Here is a 16,254-nt window from a genome sequence, read left to right as displayed (position 1 = left end):
GACCGCAACTTTCCCCCCACGGTGATCGAGAACGCCCTTGACCGCGTCTCCCGCATTTCCCGCGACACATCCCTCACACCCCGCCCCCACCACAACCGCCCCAAGAGGATCCCCCTCGTTCTCACACACCACCCTACCAACCTCCGGATACAACGCATTATCCTCCGACACTTCCGCCATTTACAATCCGACCCCACCACCCAAGACATTTTTCCATCCCCTCCCCTGTCTGCTTTCCGGAGAGACCACTCTCTCCGTGACTCCCTTGTTCGCTCCACACTGCCCTCCAACCCCACCACTCCCGGCACCTTTCCCTGCAACCGCAGGAAATGCTACACTTGTCCCCACACCTCCTCCCTCAACCCCATCCCAGGCCCCAAGATGACATTCCACATCAAGCAGAGGTTCACCTGCACATCTGCCAATGTGGTATACTGCATCCACTGTACCCGGTGCGGCTTCCTCTACATTGGGGAAACCAAGCGGAGGCTTGGGGACCGCTTTGCAGAACACCTCCGCTCAGTTCGCAACAAACAACTGCCCCTCCCAGTCGCAAACCATTTCCACTCCCCCTCCCATTCTCTTGATGACATGTCCATCATGGGCCTCCTGCACTGCCACAATGAAGGTTGCAGGAACAGCAACTCATATTCCGCCTGGGAACCCTGCAGCCATATGGTATCAATGTGGACTTCACCAGTTTCAAAATCTCCCCTTCCCCTACTGCATCCCTAAACCAGCCCAGTTCATCCCCTCCCCCCACTGCACCACACAACCAGCCCAGCTCTTCCCCCCCACCCACTGCATCCCAAAACCAGTCCAACCTGTCTCTGCCTCCCTAACCGGTTCTTCCTCTCACCCATCCCTTCCTCCCACCCCAAGCCGCACCCCCATCTACCTACTAACCTCATCCCACCTCCTTGACCTGTCCGTCTTCCCTGGACTGACCTATCCCCTCCCTACCTCCCCACCTACACTCTCTCCACCTATCTTCTTTACTCTCCATCTTCGGTCCGCCTCCCCCTCTCTCCCTATTTATTCTAGTTCCCTCCCCCCATCCCCCTCTCTGATGAAGGGTCTAGGCCCGAAACGTCAGCTTTTGTGCTCCTGAGATGCTGCTTGGCCTGCTGTGTTCATCCAGCCTCACATTTTATTACCCTGTCTGGTGATGTGCTTTGTCTGACCAATTTCAGGACAGATCCTGATAAAGGAGGATTTGCGGAAGTGAACACAGTCGATTAGATTGAGTGAAGTTCAGGTAAATTGCTGCTTCACTTGGAAGGTGTGTCTGGGGCCTTGCATAGTGATGGGATAGGAGGGAAAGAGCAAGAATGGCACCTTCTCCAATTGTAAGGAAAGGTTTCATTGAGGGGTGTGTGAGAAATGATGGGAATGGAGGAGGAATGGACCAGGCTGTTGCAGAGGGAATGGTCACTGCGAAGTGTTGATAAGGCAAGGGAGGGCAATATGTGTCTGGTGGTGCCATTCTGCTGGAGGAGACAGAAATGGCAGCCTGTGGTTCTTTGTATGTGGAGGCTGCTGGTGAGTGAGGACGAGAGGGTCTCTATTGTTGCTGTGAGTATGAATAGAAGGAGCAAGGGCAAAACGTCTGCGGTGGTTCGGGCATGGATAACGGAAAATCCTGGGCCGAGGACAATGGTGAACATTTCCGAGGCCCTCCATGGAAGGAGGCAGCATCAGAATGAAAAATTGGTAGAATTGGATGAAATCTGTAAAGTGCAGCTAACAGGTGCCAGTGCATTTGCAGTGGATATTGGCGGATTGTGTTCCCCCAGAAATGGAAGAATAGACGTCGAGGAATGGAAAGGAGGAGTCGAAGCGAGACCAGATGAAGGTGAGAGCAGCATGTAAAACGGAAGAGAAATGTATCAATATTTCAAACTGAGAATGAGAGAAGGAAGGAGCACAAATCATGTCATTGATAAACTGGAGAAAGAGTTGTGGGGAGACCCAGTAGTTCTGAGCAAGGAATGTCCCATTTGGCACACAAAGAAACAGGTATGTGCAGATGACACAGGGAATCACACTGAGTCAACAGAGGGATATAGAGAGGTTACGTGGGTGGGGTCAAACTTGGCAGATGAAGTATAATGTTGGAAATGAGACAGCATGGACTTTGCAGGAAGAATCCAGGAGCTAAATACTATTTAAATTGTAAAAGACTGCAGGAAGCTGCGGTGTTAATGGTTTTGGGGACATCTTGCATTATCACATTAAGTGACAATCCAAGTCCAGCATATGTTGAGAGGTATGTGATTTATGGATATAAGTATCATTTTTCTTCTGTTTTGATTTTGAATTGGTGGTGTGTGGGTTTCAGCCTGATTTTCTGAAGGTGGTTAGCAATTTCAGCCTTTCCAGAAGTATGATTTTAAACCAGTCTGTGTCATTTGGTTATGCTATGGCTGTTTTATAATTGGAGAGAGAAAAAAATCCAAATCCATCTCCTCTTTGCCCCTCTTTCAGTGAAAGGCCATGGTATTGATTTAAGAAAGAAAAGATGTAATATCAGGCCAGATTCAGTTCTGTGATCTGACTTGTTCAGGAAACCATCAGCTGGAATGTTAACAAATGGAAATGTCGAACAGCCATTTAACAATGGAGGTTTTATAACAGGTCTTACTTGCCCAATCCTCTCAGTACAATGCCCCAGTCACAGGGTCAGGGGTGAATCTGCCGTTTATTACTCTTTGACCTTGCAATGATTGACTCTGTCGTGGTGATTGGCTTGGTTTCAAAACCACCACCATTGCTGAGCTCCAGCTTCTACAACTCATTTGAAAACGTCATCATAACCCTGATCTCTTCTCTCGGTCAGTTTAATTTCTCTGAGTTGACTTCCTAAGGATGATATTTCCTCTACATCGCCTACATTTTAAAAAATCTATTCTTGACCGTGGGCATCATGAGCTGTGCCAGCTGTTATTGCCCATTCATAGTTGACATTGAGGAGGTGTTTGGAGCTGTCTTCTTGAACTGCTTCTGTCCATTTGCTGCAGTTACAGTGAGAATTCTGTTCCCATGACGCTGAAGGAACAGTTATACATTTCTAAAATAAATTGGTGTCTGGCTTGTAGAGCCACTTGCAGGTGATGGTGTTGCTTTGTATCTACTGGTCTTGTCCTTCTAGATTTATTGGTTGGATGTTAGGAAGAAGCTCCCTGAGAATCCTTGGCGAGCCTCAGAAATGCATGTTGTTGATGGTATGCCCTGCTGATGCTCTGCATCAGTGATGGATGGAGTGATGTTCTGTGGATATGGTGTCAATCATACGGTTTGCTTTGGCCCTGGTGGTGTCAGCTTCTTGAATGGTATTGGAGACATGCATCCAAACACCGGGGGGGGGGGTGGTGGGGGGTGGGGGTGGGGGGGGTGGTGGGGGGTGGGGGTGGTGGGGGGGTGGGGGTGGGGGTGGGGGGTGGGGTGGGGGGGGGTGGGGGGGTGGGGGTTGGGTGGGGGTGGGGGGGGTTGGGGGGGTGGGGGGGGTGGGGGTGGGGGGGTATCCCAACACACTCTTCGCTCATGCCTGATGGATCATGGATAGGCTTTGGGAGCAAGGAGGTGAGTTTCTCACTGCAGGAAACTTAGCCTCAGACCTGTCTTGTAGCCAGAGATTTTTGTAGCAAAACTCGATCTGGCTCTGATGAATACTAATTCTGAGGAATGCAAACAGCGGGAGATGTTTAGACCCTGTCTTTTTGGAAATGGTTCCTGATTGACATTTGTGTATTACAAAAGTTGCTTGTGACAAAGCTCGACATTGTAAAGGTCATTGAGCATTTGGACATAGTTGGATCCGATATCTAAAGAGTCATAAATGTATGGTGAATTGTTGGAATTCTTTCCCCCAGTCATTCAGTAAGTTTAACATAGAGATTGTTAGATTTCTGTGGAATGCCGCAGCAGAAAGTATACAGGTATACTGTGGGTTAAAGTCATTGTAGGTTTCAATAATCCATGATCATATTAGGAGATGGAAGAGGCTCAATAGCTGAATGTTTTACTCCTGTTTTTCTGTTCCTATATTCGGTAACCAAGGAATAATGAATGGTGATGAACATATTGGCAAACATTGGCACTTCAGACCTTATGATGGAGGGGAGGTTTTTGATGAAGCACCTGAACATGGTTGGACTGAGGAAGTCTCATCGCAATGTACTAAGGTTAAGATGATTGAACACTATTCACAGGTCACTGATACAATATTCCCCATTTTCCTGGATGGCGACAGCTCCGGCAACAGTGAAGAGGCTTGACACCACCTGGGACAATGTATTCTGTATGACTGGCACCTCATTCACTGCCTCCACAATTCAATCCCTTGAACCATTGATACAGTGAATCAGCTGCTGTTTGTTTGCTGATGTCATCCTTTCTCTTTAGATAGAGGGATTGCTGATACATCAATCTGTCTGAGCCAGTGGGTGGGACATTGTACTCATGGAGGTGGTGACCATGCCATCAGGAATGACACTTTATGAGATGGGATGGTGTTATACCTAAAAACCACTGGCTTCTCTCCTCCTGGAAATAATCCCTGATCAGGATGGCCCATGGCTAGCATTCCTGTTCCGCTGCCAATGGAGGTTCCTAAATGGTAAATGAAGGAGCAGTGAAGGAGCTGAGGCTATCGTCACTGAGGTGAACCCGGCTGCAGGGACCCTGTTACCAAATGGAGTTCCCAAGATCTGCCACTCTGTGGGGAGCTTGTCATCCCAGGGTGGGGAGCTGTCCCTCCTTCAAAGGCTCAAAGTGCCTGGGTAAGGGAATGCAGATGTCTTCATTAGCAATATTAACCTGGACAGATCTCTGACTGTGGTGTGATGCTGCAGGCTAGTCTCTCCAAGTGTAGCATTTTGAACTCTGTCCTGGTTTCATTGTTACCCTGCCATATATAGAGGCTTCTCTACATTCCTGTCTCCCCTACGACACACATGCTGGACAGTTTTCCCATTGCAATGTCAGAAACTGTGCACGATTGCCTGATTGAATACAACACATTGTAAAATCCTCTAACTGCAGCATTAATCCCACTGTACATTGACATTGTGTACTGCTCAGCTTGATGGATAGTCCTCTATTTGAATCATTGCAATCAGTTTTATATTCCTTTCTTCACTGATAGACCCTGTGTAACACCCTCATTCCACACTGTGACTTCCACTGTACACCTCTCAGAGGGCACAGTTCTACATCATGTGCATTTCTCTCTTTGTAGTTTCACAACCTGTGCACATTCCCCTGTCTGTAATGTGAAACCTAATGCATGATCCTCTTTCTGTGGTATTATCTGCAGTGCACATTGCTCTCACTGCACTGTTATAACCAGTGTATATTCTCCCATGTCCAATGTTACACTCAGTACATGTTCCTCTGTCTGCAGTATTATTCCCAGTGTACATTCCTTTATCTGTAATGTTACTGCCCGTGTACATTCCTCTGCCTATAACATTCACCCAAGTCTACTTTCCTCTCCCTACATACTGTTACTAATAGTGAAAATTCCTTTATTCACAATGTTACCTCCAGTGTAGATTTCGCTGTCTACAGTGTCATTCCCAGTGTACATAACTCTGTGTGAAGTCTCATTCCCAGTAAACATTCCTCTGTCCACAGTGTTACCCCCAGTGTACGTTTCATTATATGCAGTGTTACACAAGTGTAGACTTGTCCATCTGCTCTGTGACACACAGTGCGCACTCCACTCACAGTGAATAGTTCCTCAAATTGGAGCACATCAACATATGTATTAGCCACTACAGTACACTGTAGATTCAGTGGAACTTGAGCACAAGCTTCACGGTTCAGAAGTAGACACACCATCCCTGTACCACAAGAAGCCTTGGGATTCATTCTGGGATCTCCCTGTGCACCAGTGCAAGTATCAGCTGGTGCCATTACAATTTCCTGTCAAAAGTTCAAATTAAAATCTGATTAGTTTGCTGTTGCTAAAATAGAAACTCTCGACTCAAAACAGCTGATAGAGCAGCAAAGAGATAAACAACTGTGAAAGTTTCAGGAAAGAGAGAGCGAGAGTTCCGAGGCATGGTGAGAATAAGGGAGAATTTACACTGGGAATGATGCTCAAGATTAAACTGATAGCTCAAGGTAAAAAGAGCATTCCCCAATTGGGAACTGCCAGTGATGGTGAGAATGAACTGTGAGAAAATATCTTGCTCAGGTCCCAATTACAGTGCCCTGAGAATCCAGAACAGCCCAAGCAGATTGTGGCTGTAATCTGCTTCTAACAAAACAGGACACAAATCTCTGTCTAACTTTAAAATTCAACTTCATTGTCCACAGTCAATATCTGTTTCATCTGTTGATTTGTTCCTTTCTCCAGATTTCATGTCTTGTTAAATATTGTTCAGTCACACATGAGTCAACTAACCAAAGTTAAACTGCACACATCTTGTTAGGACTCGTGCAGTCTGTCCAGGTTCCATAACATGCCAGTTTGTGTCGGCTGTCCAAGAACCATCCGTCCAAAGCCAAGCGTCAATCTGTCGGAGAGAAGGAAAATCATTCTTTTAAATTCCGAATGCTGTCGCATTAAACAATTAGCAAGGTAACAATATGATCTGAATCATTAAAAATTGTTCCCTAAAGTCAATTATAAATCACCACTAGCTGCATTGTACAGAGAGCAGGGGCCTGTCACATGTCCACTCTGTAGAGGGCTGGAACTCTTGAAGGTTTATAATCTCCTGGAAAACTACTCATGCAGGAGGAGCTCCCAATTACGAGAGCCTGATGTATCAGAGTTTGGCTTAGCTAACGTCACTACTGTGTACACAGGAAAATGGCGATTCTGTGGCTTGCCCATTTCAGAAGTTGGTAACCCCACAGCAACAGAGAGTTGACAGGTAGAGGGAATGAATGATCACGAGGTAGACCAGAAGGAACTGCCTCCTGGAGCCAAGTGTCCAGGAAACCTTCCCATTCTGTGAAATAACACGTACATAGAACATAGAACAATACAGCGCAGAACAGGCCCTTCGGCCCTCAATGTTGCACCGGCCTGTAAACTAATCTAAGCCCCTCCCCCTACACTATCCCATCATTATCCATATGCTTATCCAAGGACTGTTTAAATGCCCCTAATGTGGCTGAGTTAACTACATTGGCAGGCAGGGCGATCCACGCCCTTGCCACTCTCTGAGTAAAGAACCTGCCTCCAACATCTGTCTTAAAACTATCACCCCATAATTTGTAGCTATGCCCCCTTGTAAAAGCTGAAGTTGTCATCCTCGGAAAAAGACTCTCACTGTCCACTCTATCTAATCCTCTGAGCATCCTGTATGTCTGTACTAAATACCCTCTTAGCCTCCTTCTCTTCAAAGAGAACAGATCCAAGTCCCTCAGCCTTTCTTCATAGGGCCTACGCTCCAGACCAGGCAACATCCTGGTAAATCTCCTCTGCACCTTTTCCAATGCTTCCACATCCTTCCTGTAATGGGGTGACCAGAACTGCACACAATATTCCAAATGAGGCTGCACTAGCGTTTTGTACAGTTGCAACATGACATCATGGCTCCGGAACTCAATCCCTCTACCAATAAAGCCTAACCCACTGTAAGCCTTCTTAACAGCGCTATCAACCTGGGTGGCAACTTTCAGGGATCTATGTACATGGACACCAAGATCCCTCTGCACATCCACACTACCAACAATCTTTCTATTGACCCGGTATTTTGCCTTCCAATTATTCCTCCCAAAGTGAATCACCTCACATTTATCCGCATTAAACTCCATTTGCCACCTTTCAGCCCAATTCTGCAGTTTAGCCAAGTCTCCCTGCAACCTGCAACATTCTTCCACACTGTCCACCACTCCACCGACTTTAGCGTCATCCTTACTAACCTTAATCTTTTCAGTTCTCGTAGCCCGTAACTCAGTCATCTCCTCTACAATATTCTCCTGTTCCTCAGTGAAAACAGATGAGAAATAATCATTTACTAACCCATCCACCTATGCCTGCATCCAAGTCATTTATAAAAATGACAAACAGCAGTGGTCCCAAAACAGACCCTTGAGACCCTTGAATTGCCCTTCCCTCGTCCACATGCTTGGTCACCTTCTCAAAAATCTCAATGAGGTTTGTGAGACATGACCTGCCCTTGACGAGTCCATGCTGACTATCTCCAATCAAATTGTTGCTTGCTAGATGATTATAAATCCTATCTTTTATAATCCTTTCCAAAAAAGGCGCACAGGTCTATAATTAGCTAGGTCATCTCTACTGCCCTTTTTGAGCAAGGGCACAACATTAGCAATCCTCCAGTCCTCTGGTACTAAACCTGTAGACAATGAGGACTCAAAGATCAAGGCCAAAGGCTCTGCCACCTCTCCCTAGCTTCCCAGACAATCCTCGGGAAAATTCCATCTGGCCCGGGGGATTTATCTACCTTCACACCTTCTAAAATTGATAACACCTCCTCCTTACTAACCTTAATCTTTTCAGCTCTAGTAGCCCATAACTCAGTCATCTCCTCTACAATATTCTCCTGTTTCTCAGTGAAAACAGATGAGAAATAATCATTTAGCACCTCTCCAATCTCCACAGGGTCCACACACAACTTCCCACCTCTGTCTTTGACTGGCCTTATTCCTACCCTAATCATCCTCTTATTCCTCACATACCTATAGAAGGCTTTAGGGTTCTCCTTTATTCTATCTGCCAACGTCTGCTCATGTCCCCTCCTTGCTCTTCTTAACTTTCTCTTTAAATCCTTCCTAGCTAATCTGTAACTCTCCATCGCCTCATCTGAACCATCTCGTCTCATCGTCACATAAGCCTCCCTCTTCCGCTTAACAAGAGATACAATTTCTTTAGAAAACCATGGTTCCCTTACCTTATCGCTTCCTCCCTGCCTGACAGGGACATACCTACCAAGGACACGCAATATCTGTTCCTTAAACCAGCTCCACAATTCGATTGTCCCCATCCCCTGCATTTTGCTAACCCATTCTATGCCTCCTAAGTCTTCCCTAATCGCATTGTAATTGCCCTTCCCCCATCTATAACTCTAGTTATAGCAGTATCAAGCCCAGATGCCAAATCACCAACTGATATCCCAATGTTTCCCCACCTGAAACCTAAACTGCAGATGTGTTCACTGTCAATTTCCCAAGAGTCACCAATTCCCATTGTTTCTTACTTTGTTGGAATTCCTTCATGTCACTCTTAAGTTGAAAGGTTCCTTGAAGTCATGGTTCATAATTCTCAGCTCACCTCCGCGGTTCAGCTTTATTTATCTATGTTTGACGCACAGCTGCATTTGGGCCAGGTGCAAAGCTGAACATCTGGCATTGGCAGAACGCAAACTGAACAACAGGAAGCAGGTTACATGTTTGCAAGTGCAAGTTGTTGGAGGTGTTCATAACCAATTACATCACTTCCCTGATGATGGAGTGAAGACTGACATGAGAGTAATTAAGGGATTGGATTTGTCCTGCTTCTTCTGGGTAGGACATACCTGGGAAGTTTTCCACATTGTTGGGTAGATGCCAGTGTTTAGGCTGTGTTAGAACATTATGGGTGAAGAAATGGCTAATTCTAGAGCAGAAGTCTTGAGTACCATTGCCAGACAATTATTTGGGTCAGTTATTAGCTCTGAAGAAGGGTCACTGGACTTGAAACGTTAACTCTGTTTACTCCTCCACAGATGCTGCCAGACCTGCTGAGCTTTTAAAGCAACTTTGTTTTTGTTCCTGATTTACAGCATCTGCAGTTCTTTTGGTTTTTATTAGGGGCCACAGCCTTTGTAGCATCCAATCTGTTTCAGAATTTCTTTCCATCACATGGAATGAATCACATCAGTTGAAGTCTGGCATCTATGGTACTTGAGAGATCAGGAGCAGGCCAAGATGGAGATTTCAATCAAAGATCCTCTCTTTCTGTTGCACCAATATTAACCAATACAGGCAGGGATTCTACCCAACTTCCCGTGGCTTTCCATCTGAAAAATAGGGTATTTTGGATATTCAGTTCCCCAGGTCAGACAACTTGTATGCATGTCTCTGTAATATCACATCCATTGAAGTTTTGTTCCAAATCTCTTCACTTTTGTGACTCAATGACAAATTTATTGAAAGAAAAGTGAAACATTTCAATAAAATGCCCAATGTTGGAGTGCCTTTGACAACATGATATTTGTGCTGACAATGACAGCAGTTTTAGTAGCACTACTTTATGTGAATTGATGCAAATTGGCTGTGGATGTGGATGTAAGTTTGCTCGCTGAGCTGGAAGATTTGTTTTCAGATGTTTGGTCACCATTCTAGGTAACATCATCAGTGAGCCTCCGGTGAAATGCTGGTGTTATGTCCCGCTTTCTATTTATCTGTTTAGGTTTCCTTGGGTTGGTGATGTCATTTTCTGTGTTGTTGATGTAATTTCCTGTTCTTTTCCTCAGAGGGTGGTAGATGGGCTCCAAATCAATGTGTTTGTTGATGGAGCTCAGGTTGGAATGCCATGCTTCCAGGAATTCTCATGCATTTCTCTGTTTGGCTTGTCCTAGGATGGATGTGTTGTCCCAATCAAAGTGGTGTCCTTCTTCATCTGTATGTAAGGATACTAGTGATAGTGGGTCATGTCGTTTTGTGGCTAGTTGATGTTCATGTATCCTGGTGGCTAGCTTTCAGCCTGTTTGTCCAACGTAGTGTTTGTCACAGTTTTTGCAAGGTATTTTGTAAATGACATTCGTTTTGCTTGTTGTCTGTATAGGGTCTTTTAAGTTCATTAGCTGCTGTTTTAGTGTGTTGGTGGGTTTGTGGGCTACCATGATGCCAAGAGGTTTGAGCAGTCTGGCAGTCATTTCCGAAATGTCTTTGATGTAGGGGAGAGCGGTTATGGTTTCTGGGCATGTTTTGTCTGTTTGTTTGGGTTTGTTGCTGAGAAATTGGCAGACTGTGTTCATTGGATACCCGTTCTTTTTGAATACGCTGTATAGGTGTTGGTGCCAGCCACTGTGGATGCTGTTTTCATACAAGAAGACAAGATGAGGATCAAATGACCCGTCAGTTAACTTTCTCAAAAAATTAAATCAAAAAAATTAAAACTGAAAGTTTCAATGTTGGAGAGACAGACATTGAGTCTTGTGCTGATTGTCTCGAAATTCCATACTTACATATTTGGGAACACTGCTGAAACTCTCATTTCTATGAGGTATCACTGGTTGGTATATTTTGAGAGATTTTATGACACTAATTTAACACTGTTTGATTGGATCTTAATGTTACAGACAAGCAATTTGAATATCATTCATGTGGCCAGCAAAGGCAAAGTTATAGCAGTCAGTTTGTGAGGAGCAAACACAAAGGAGACTGAATGGTGTGACCTAAATGGACTTGTGTAGAATATGGTCACAAACATCAATGTGTGTTCCATGTAAATTATTAACGAATACTTGATACAGAAACAACGTTGTTTATGTACATTTTGATAGATAATGAAAATGCCTCTAAGGGGAGAAATGCAATAAAATGTGGGTGTTATATATTATGTGTTGAGATATGGATTTGAAGACAGAGGGAGATGGAAGTCAGTCAGTACAATGAAGTGAGAAAGACATTTGGAAATGCAGCATTGGAAAGAAAGGATGTAATTGCAGTTCAGTGCCTGTAGGAGCTCCTGTCATGCTAATAGACATAATCTTTACAAGACTGAGTTATAGAATGGGTCAACACATCCAGATCATTTGCTGTATTTGACTTCAGACCACAATATTTGAGATCTAATTTTAGAAGAATCAAAGTTCAATTCAGAAGCATGCTTCAGTTTTCTCTGAGATTCAGAATCAAGTGTTTGTGCACAGGAAACAGTGACAATAGTCCAAGTGTTTTGGCTTATGAAACTTCTGAACCATTGGAGTATAGATAAAAATGTGTCAGGCATTAGGACTCAGAAAAATACCAGAATTGTGAAAGCTTCATGCCAGAGGACTCAGACCAGCATTGTGAAATAGCCTACACTCTCCAAGCAAAAGAAACTGGGGAGAGTCAATTATGTAAAAGCAGTGAGAAAGGAGTGAATTTTCTCTTGAATTGAGTATCTCTTAAGGACAGTGCGGGGAAACAGATTGAAACTTTGTTTTCCTGTTCATTTTAGAGTATTTTTAATTGTATGATCTAGATACTGCTGGCTTTGTTTGTATTCCTTATTTTGTCCAATAAAATTCTGTTCTATTGTTGACAAACATAAACAGCCACATGCACTTATGTTTCAGTGAGCATTCACCAATGTAGCCAACAATAAAATGTAAAAATATAATCTGTCATGCCAGGGTTCATTCCAAGAGTGTATTTCTAATCAATCTGTTCAGACATGGTACGGCACAATTGTAGAGAAGGTGAGCCTTGGTTCAAACATGGAGAAAAGAGTTGCTTTCCAGAGGTGAGGTGAGAGTGGCTGCCTTTGACATCGAGGCCATATTTGAGCAATTGTGGCATCAAAGAGCCCGAACAAAAGTGGAATCAGTGGGGATAGGGGAGGAGACTGTCTGCTGGTTGGAGTCATACCAGATCCCTCAGAAAGTTGTTGAGGCTGTTGGAGATCAGTCACCTCAGCTCCAGCACATCCCTTCAGGAGTTCCTCAAGTTAGTGTCTCAGGTTTCACCATTTTGAGCTGTTTCATCAATGACTTTCCTTCCATCATTAGGTCACAGATGGGGATGGATGTTGATGATTATACAATGTTCAGCTCCATTTCCAACTCCTCAGGTACAGATGTAGTCCATGTCCATATGGAGCAAGACGTGGACAATTTCCAGGCTTGGGCTGACAAGTGTCATGTGACATTTGCATCACACAATATGAGGCAATGACCACTGAAAGAAATCCCGTGAGTCCTGTTCACCCAATTTACTTTGTCAACCGTGCCCAGGAGTCTATGCTCTGCAAACAGGCTCTCCAACCAGGGAACTGTTCTTCTACTCATTGTTGCAGCAAGTAAACACTTCAGAGGTTTTCAGTGCAACTTAAAGTGAGAGCGTTTTCAGATAGAAAGCATTTAATATTGCTGGTAGCTTCAAAGAGGCAACTATTTACTGCAAAGAACATTAGCTGTTGTCCTTGCAGCTGTTTAAGGACCTAATGTAGCACCTGATGGAATTCATTTCCTGGGACAGCCATCCGTTCATTAATAAAGCAAAAATTGATCATTTATCTTTTCTAAGGTATCCATTTATCAGAGCTGTCTCAGATGGGAATTGGAAGAATTCTTTTACTGAACGTCTGGCAGTTCTGTCCAAAGGTACCATTGTATTTCACTGTGAGTGGGCTGTTTAATTTTGCAAAGCTTCTGTCTGCCAGCTTATAAATAGGCATGGGCTAGTTAATGTGATCAAGTACAGGCCACCTTACAGCGCCAAGTACAGGTCACCTGACAAAGCCAAGTACAGGTCACCTTACATAGCCAAGTGCAGGTCACCTCTACACTGTTGCGGTCTCTGCTGCCCAGTATAGCATTGGAAGAGCAGAAGGGTGGAAAGTATCAGTGGGACAGCAGGGCTGCTATAAACTAGACACACTGTAACAAACATATAACTCATAATGCAATTTTTATTCACAGCTGAGAAACTAAGGCAATACAACCATCATTGGCTTTAACCACAACTACAAGCAGATTGAAGCATGAGATTGTCTCCCAGAAATGGAGCAGCGATTGATTCTTTCAGGATGAGCAGGGACACAGCAGTTTGCTGGAGCAAAGGAAAGAGAATTTCAAATTGCAAGATGCATTGTTCCAACAAAATGTATTCACTGCAAGAAAGAAAGAAGAGTTCAGTAAATTGGACATTTATTTGTATGATTGTTTCTTTCTCTGTGTTTGGGAGCATCAAGGACATTGTCTATTTCCTCATTGCTTTATTCACAATATTGGTTGTAATCTTAAATTTACTGGGTCAGACACAATTAGAACAACAAAACCAAATGAAGCCTTTCTATTGAAGGCTCAATTAGATGTGTAGTGTTTCACTGTTCTCTGAAAGGATGAATGATTGGCTTACATATTGTAAGTGTTGACCCCGTATCTGGCTGATGTTCTGATTTCATACAGACACAGTGTATCATAATTGTAATGAGGTCAACGAAGGGGACCACATAGAATAAGTGTTCACTGACTGGGGCTGTTCTTCTGGATCAGTCAGGGAGCCCTGGCTGACAGGTAAGAACAGGAGTGTCAACATTCCTGTCCACTCTGAGAGCTGGCCCTGAGGGAGCTGGATCAGTGTCAAGAACTATCCACCTGTAAAGAATGTGTGAATTGATGATGGGATATGACCTGTGTGCAGTTATTTCACAGTGAACGAGATGTGTGAGGACCGTTTGTCAATAAGCCATGGAGTCATGGTGTGTCATTGTCATACAGTTCATTAAAAATGAACACAACACAAACACTGCAAGGAAATAGCTTCAAAGGACAGCCTGAACAGACTGGTCTGAGGTCAAGGTTCATTAAATCTGAGAACTAAACCTTTTTGTTGAGAAAACAAGCATTTATGTCAGTGAGTGGAAGATGAACTACTGTGTTTGATGGTATAGTTTTGATGTTTGCCGATGGTCAAACTTATCAATCACTGAAGACAGGACATCGCCAAGGTTTGATCACATGGGCTGGTTACAAGAACACCGCGTATATAAGGAGATGTGCCCCAGGGTGACAGTGACCTAGCGCAGGAACATGTGTTTGTCTGATCACCAGCTGGAGCAGGCTGAGGCCCAGCAGCTGATCACATGCTACAGTCTGATGTTGGACAGTCCATGTTATCTGGGTCACTTGTGATTGTAAGTACAAGGTCAAGCTGTGAAATCATCCTACTTTTGCTGCAATTTGTAGAGTACCTTGCTTCAACAAAGAGCAATTGGGTGTATGCTGTAGTTGATCACCAAAGTAAAGCAGACATACCAGGATAGGTAAGAACGAAAGATGACAAGCAGTATAGTTTGTAAATAACCTGTGAGACTTCCTGAGTTTACTCTGGACTGAATTCCGTGTCTGTTTTGTATGTGGACAGCACAGATTCTCCACAGGGATAAACAGTCTCCGTCCCTATGGAACAGGCATCAGACAACTGGAATAGTCAGTGGGATTTCAGTTTAGAACAATCTATTTGGATTATGTAGTTCTAAATAAAGGAGACAAATTCTGTAGAAAGGGGCAGGGATGTTTGGTGCATTTGGAAAATGAGGGCTGGATCTCAGATGGTTGATCCTGTCCTGAGCTGCAGCCTGTGTTGTGTCATGATCAGCTCAGTGAGTGTGCACCAGTTCAATGATCATGTCATTGTGGGTCCCACAGAGACGGACAATTGAGCAGAAGCAGAAAACTTTAATGAAAACGGAGGATGCTCTGTTCTCGACACCTCAGGATCCATCACTTTTAACAGGTTTAACTGCAAGGTGACTGCCAAAGGAGCTAGAAGTAAAGCCCTGACCAAATCTCTTCCAAACAGTTATTTACCAGGAAGTATATCTCTGAATGTCACCCTTCATATCATAAAGAAATACTTTAACTTACATAAAAAGGCATGCACACATTCTTCCCGTGAGCTGTGATCATTGGGTTCACCTTTAGCCCAAAGTATAAAATCTAATGCGGATCCATCACTCCATAGAAAAGTGCCCTCCTGTTGAAATAACAATCAGATCTTTTAAAAATATGTAATTTTCTCACTAGACATAATGTGATGCAATAACTCAGGCAACATTACCTTGTGGATGTCGCTCAAACCGATCCATGTTTCAGGATAACGGTGTTGGGATTTATGTACCATTTCTGCAAGAATGTTCATCTGCTCCATCCAGTGCAGGGAAGCAAGATGGCCCCCTACAGCCAAGTCTCGGCAATGCAGCTGGAGATTAAATTATAAAGGCAATTTGTCACTTGTTACATTTTTACATGAAATATTCGAACAAGACAATTGACTAGATTCACTGTAGAAACTCTTATTTTGCAGAATATAGCCAATAAAACTACAGACTCTTGCTGCATGTTTGCAAGGACCTGATATGGGCTGACTCCAAGCTTCAGTGAACAGTGCCACATGAAAGCTGATTATTTCAGAGCAGTCTCACTGTGGCTTCAAACCATCGATTGAAATGTCAGTAGCTTCTGTGTGAAACCTCATGTTGGGCTTGGATTGTGTTTGAACGTTACATTGTGTTTCCTGTTCTCTGTAAGTTTTGTCTGTACACAGCTGTCAATACAGATGTGGTTAATCACTACA

This window comes from Stegostoma tigrinum, chromosome 25 (genome assembly GCF_030684315.1).
Source record: "Stegostoma tigrinum isolate sSteTig4 chromosome 25, sSteTig4.hap1, whole genome shotgun sequence".
In the NCBI taxonomy this organism is placed as follows: domain Eukaryota; kingdom Metazoa; phylum Chordata; class Chondrichthyes; order Orectolobiformes; family Stegostomatidae; genus Stegostoma; species Stegostoma tigrinum.
This window is presented reverse-complemented; position numbering follows the sequence as displayed.